The sequence below is a fragment of the Centropristis striata genome, chromosome 11 (genome assembly GCF_030273125.1).
Source record: "Centropristis striata isolate RG_2023a ecotype Rhode Island chromosome 11, C.striata_1.0, whole genome shotgun sequence".
NCBI lineage: Eukaryota > Metazoa > Chordata > Actinopteri > Perciformes > Serranidae > Centropristis > Centropristis striata.
Window position 1 is genome coordinate 35,133,393 of NC_081527.1, and position 6,315 is coordinate 35,139,707.

A 6,315-nucleotide genomic window follows, 5' to 3' on the forward strand; every position below is an offset into this window, starting at 1 on the left:
TCCAAGTCTCCTCTCTCTCCGTTAAGATAACAAACCCTTAATATTTCTATGAATATTGTTCATCACACCAACAGCCACATTAATTAAGGACGCATCATTGGCATTCTAGATATGTACATAAGCACAAAGCCTAGCTCAATGGTCCTCAACCAGGAGTCCAGGGACCCCTAAGGTTCCTTGATGGAGATCCAGGGGGTTCCTAGAAATATTAGGATTTGTTTAGTATTTTTAATTTAATTAAGGAAAAGCCAAATGTTGGGAAGAGTCAAAAGAGGGACTCATCTGATCATAGTTTTGATTTCCTCCACAGTTATCTCCTTAATTGTAGACAATGATCAAATTTGGCATATCTAAAACAAAAGTTTTTTTCAGATGGAAGTCCCTGAAGAAAAATCAGAGACCTAATATGTATTCATTTTGGGGTCTTTGACACGTAAAAGAACCACAGCTCTAGATAAGTAAACCTGATAAGGATAAAACATTTTTTTTTCTTTTTTCTCAAATGAAAATGATTCATTTGGTGGTGTAACTTTTAACGGCAGATCTCCTTTGTTTTTCCTTTCCTTGGAAAGGATCTTGTAAGAACATGTTTTTGCTGGAGCAGCAAAGACGTTACGAGCGGAAGCACTTCAGTATTACTCATCATCATGGTCATGTCTACATGTCAATTAAATCATTACTACAATGTCAAATCAAGTGTTTTCAACCTTAGCTGTGCTTCATTCATTAATCTTAATCATGTCATTACCCTGATTCACTACAGATTTTTCAGCAGTGTGCTGAGAGTTTATTTGTATAGCACCTTTCAACAACAGGGCAATTCAAAGTGCTTTACACAAAATCCAAGCGTCTTTGGGTGTCTAGAAAAGTGCTATACAAATTAAATGTATTATTATTAAAACATTAAAAGCATTTAAAAGAGCTTATACAAAATGACAATCAAATATAAAAATGTAAGACTAAAACAAGATGATAAGATATCTAGAAAAAAATGTAGTATATTCAAAAATAAAATTTTAAATTGAAAAGCAAGCTGATCATTTATTAATCTACTCATATCGCTAAACGAGAGGAGTCAGAAGATCAGAAATGTAAAAAATATAAAACTATATTCAAATATAAAATAAAATAAAACTGAGAGCCAGTTGATAAAAATTACAGTGCAGTATAAAAGTTACAGTGCAGTAAAGGCAGTGGCAAACAGAAAGGTCTTCAATCTTGATTTAAAAGAGTTGAGAGTTGCAGCAGATCTGCAGTTTTCTGGGAGTTTGTTCCAGATATGTGGAGCATAAAAACAGAACGCTGCCTCTCCATTTTTAGTTCTGACTCTGGGAACACAGAGCAGACCAGTCCCTGATGATCTGAGAGTCCCTGTTCTTAGCTAATAATAATAATAATAATAATAATAATAATAATAATACATTTCATTTATAGAGCGCTTTTCAGGGTACACAAAGACGCTTTACAGTAAAAACAGTTAAAATGCAGTTAAAAATAAAACAAACAATTAAAATCAACAACAAAGTTCACACATTAAAAACTTAGCAGAACATCAGAAATGTATTTCGGCCCTAGACCATTCGGTGCTTCGTAGACCAACAATAGTATTTTGAAATAAATTCTTTCACAGACAGGAAGCCAGTGTAAGGACCTCAGAACCGGTGTAATATGATCTACTTTTTTGGTCCCAGTGAGGACTCGAGCAGCAGCGTTCTGAATGAGCTGCAGCTGTTTTTAGGGAGACCTGTAAAGAGACTGATACAGTCGTCTAATCTGTTGAAGATTAACACATTGACAAGTTTTTCCAAATCCTGCAGACATAAATCCTTTAATCCTTGATATAATCTTTAGGTCTTAGGCTGACTTGTAACAGTTTTAATATGGCTGTTGAAGTTCAGGTCTGAGTCCATGACTACTACTAAGTTTCTGGCTTGGTTTGTGTTTTTTAGCATTCCCGTTTGAAGCTGGGTGTTAACTTTTAATTAAACAATAATTTAATTTCCAAGAGTTATATCAGCTCAAAGTATTTGAACAACTTGGGACTTGAGAAATTCACATTTGCTTAGAGAGACAAAATAAACTGACAGTCAGCGTGATGACTTCTTGTCTTCCTGTAAATATTGGGAAATATTTTACACAAGTCATACATGAGAAATACACTAAGAAATGAACCTCTGCTTCCCATAGTGTCAGAAGTGTTGGAGTTGACCAACTACGAAGGGAATTCAACATGCAGAGAAAGGGTCAGCAGGTCAACAGTAGACGCCACATAGAAGTGATGTAAACTGTCTGAAAGCTGGGGACCTGGTGACGAATTTGAGATGTGCTCAGCACTGTGTGTCAAGTTGTTCTCATGTTAAATTTGTAATATTAATTATTTATTGAATTCATTTAAATTACTGAAGTGTATCAGAGCTAAGAATATTATGGCATGTACAGTTGAAACCAGAAGTTTACATACACTATATAAAAAGACACACATGCTTTTTTTTCTCATTGTCTGACATGAAATCAGACAATTATTTCTATTTGCTAAATGCCAGAATAATGAGAGAAGGATTTTTTTAGACAATTTTTTATTACTTTCTTCAAAGTCAGAAGTTTACATACACTAACATAACTATGCCTTGAAACAATTTTGGAAAGCCCAGATGATGATGGCTGATGGTTTATTGACAACATTTGAGTTAATTTGAGACACACCTGTGGATGTATTTTAAGGCACACCTGAAACACACTGCTTCTTTGTGTAACATCATGGGAAAGTCAAAAGAAATCAACCAAGATATCAGGAAGAGAATTGTGGACTTGCACAAGTCTGGTACATCTTTGGGTGCAATTTCCAGATGCCTGAAGGTACCACATTCATCTGTTCAAATAATTATACCCAAGTATAAACACCATGGGAATGTCCAGCCATCATACCGCTCAGGGAGGAGACGGGCTCTGTGTCCCAGAGATGAACGTGCTTTTCAACCCAAGAACAAATGCAGAAGACCTTGTGATTGTGATGCTGGCTGAAGCTGGTAAGAGTGTGTCATTGTCCACAGTGAAACGAGTCCTGTACCGACATGGGCTGAAAGGCCACTCTGCCAGGAAGAAGCCATTACTCCAAAAGAAACATAAAAAAGCCAGATTACAGTTTGCAAATGCACACAGGCACAAAGTCCTTAATTTTTGGAGACATGTCCTGTGGTCTGACAAAACTAAACCGAACTGTTTGGCCACAATTATCATCAATACGTTTGGAGGAAAAAGGGGGAAGCTTGCAAGCCTGAGAACACCATCCCAACTGTGAAATATGGGGGTGGCAGCATCATGTTGTGGGGTTGTTTGGCTGCAGGAGGGACTGGTGCACGTCACAATATAGAGGGCATCATGAGGAAAAAACATTATGTGGAAATACTGAGGCAACATCTCAAGACATCAGCCAGGAAGTTAAAGCTTGGGCGCAAAAGGGTCTTCCAAATGGACAATGACCCGAAGCACACTGCCAAACTGGTTACAAAGTGGCTTAAGGATAACAAAGTTAATGTTTTGCAGTGGCCATAACAAAGCCCTGATGTCAATCCTACTGAAAATGTAGCCTGGCTAACACCAGACCAAATCTCATTGGAGATAAGGTCTGGACACCTGCCGTTCATTTTTCCGTAGAGGAGGTGTGGTTTACGATCCTCCGGAGCCGTTTATTTGGCGATTAGAATGTCTATCAAAGCGTCTATAGGTAGCTCTTAGCCAATCAGATCAGTTATACCAGATGACGTAGCAGAGCAACAGAAATGGATGTTTGTTGTGTGTGTGTCTGTGAGAGAGTGTTGCTTGCTGCTTTGCTTCTCCAGTTCACGCTTTCTGCAAGATTTATTTTCACGCTTTATTCCCCCTCATGTCATTCAGCCACACACATCCACTGATTTTATGGGCAACAAACAAGCTGCTGCGGGTCTCTCGGCGGCTCCGCTGTCCCCCGGCCCGGAGCGAGATCACCGGCAGTGACCGACGGTCTCGCCGGCTCGGCGCAACGAGCCGCCGAGACCGCCGGTGTGGCGCTAATAGCCCCGCTACCGGTGATCTCGCTACCAGCCGGGGGACAGCGGAGCTGCCGAGAGACCTTTCGCCTTTCAACTTTCGCTCTAAACTATTTAAAACACCATCTACAGCTAAAGAGAGTTTCGCGTCTGCAGCAGCCATGTTGGATCCGGAAAGCTTCCAAGTGCCGAGTAGTACGCGTCATCGTCTCACCGTCCCTCCCCGCTCTGTGATTGGATCCCTAAAACAGGGCTAAGAAACTGGCTTGGTTTCCAGACCGCCTGGAGGTTCGAAATTAAATTTGAGCGCGCAAGGCAGTCTGGGTATACCCAGGCTACTGAAAATGTATGGGCAGAGCTGAAAAGGCATGTGCCGGCAAGGCGACCTACAAACTTGGCTGAGTTACACCAGTTCTGTCAGGAGGAATGGGTCAAAATTACTGCCAACTATTGTGAGAAGCTTTTGGAAGGATATCCAAAACATCTGACCCAAGTCATACAGTTTAAAAGCAATGGGACCAAATTCTAATGAAATGTATGTAAACTTCTGACTTTCAAGAAAGTAATAAAAACATTGTCTAAAAAATGCTCTCTCTCATTATTCTGGCATTTAGCAAATACAAATAATTTTGGTAATCCTAATTGACCTAAAACAGGAAAAGTTTAATCTGATTTAATGACAGACAGTGAGAAAAAAAAGATCATGTGTCTTTTTATATAGTGTATGTAAATTTCTGGTTTCAACTGTAGATACGAAGTCTATCTCTTTGTTCAATTATGACTCATAAGTTCTTGCAGCAATTTAAGGGTTGTTATCATTTGTTACACATAGTAAAAAAAAATGTTATACCTATAATTGATAAAAATGGTCAAATTTCCTCCAGAATACCACATTAATATACCAAGATCTGGAGGAACCACAGAAAAATCCATGCTGTGATTTGGTTTCAAAAACTTTAGACATTCTGGAGTTTCTGTATTTACAGCAGAAAAAATGCTAAGAACCCGCTTATCGTCAAGGTACCTGTATCTGTCAAAACAGGTCAATTTATACAGTGAGGTCAAGTTTTTTTTTAAAATGCTCTCACTATAATTAAAAGGCTACCTTGGGGACATGGATAAGATTGAACTCACAAGTCTTAGCTTTTATCCTGCTGTATCTTATTTTATCCTATTTATATTTTTATTTATATTTCCCTGTTTTAATTGACTGTTTTTACTGTTTTCAATTGTGCCTTGCTGTTTTTAATGTATATGTAAAGCACTTTGAATTACCTTGTGTTGAATTGTGCTATACAAATAAACTTGCCTTGCCTTGCCTTGCCTTTCCCGTGATGTCTTGCTGCATGAGAAAAACTGTGTTTTTTTCCTTGTGGGTACTGACAGAAACAATTTACATTCAGATATCTTGAGAAAAAAAAAAAAAAAAGCCAGGCATCTGAATGCTAAGTGGCTAACCTGTCTGTCTGTCCTTTAGTAATTTCAGAATATGGGACCCTGTGTTACAACATAAGGACCAAATGCCCCCCACTTTGTATAATGCTCCCGTGTTCCCTTTTCCATTCAAGCACTGCAACTTGGAAAAAAAGTTACATTTTTCCTTTTTCTCTCTTTTGGGTGCACTGTAACAAATTTCTGTAAGAAAACAGCCAAACTGTGACAGTAACATACTGTTTTCCATTAAAAAGGTATTATACTGTAGAAAACAATGCATTCTGGGCAATATTTGTAGGTAGCTTGCCGTTTCCCATAAAATATATGATATATATCTATGATATTTTCTAAGTCTATTCTTGTACACATTTTAATGGCTGTATTTTACTTAACTAACTCATTCAGTATATGGTTTATTAAAATTACTGAGGTTACAGTGAAGACAGTGCTTAATTTGTAGTAATTGGCTTTCAGACAGTAATATGCTCTAATTACAAAAAATGACTGCATTGTATACTGCAACAATATTGCAACTAGCTTCAGCACTATTCTGTGTTTTAGTCTACTGTAAAAATCAATGAAATGCAGGATTTTACTGTAATTCAGTATGTGGTTTTATCACAGTAACATACTGTAAAGTAGATAACAGTAAGGGAACTTTAAAATTAACAGTAAAATGCCAGTATTCTACTGTTAATTTACAAGACAATTGTTTACAGTGTGGGGAAGGGCACAGTCTATGTCTCCTTTTAATATTATGTGCAAATACCAGCATTTTTAGCAAAAAAAAAAATAGGATGTTACTGTCACCATCCGACTCATTTCATCTGAAATAATGACAAATAGCTATGAGAAG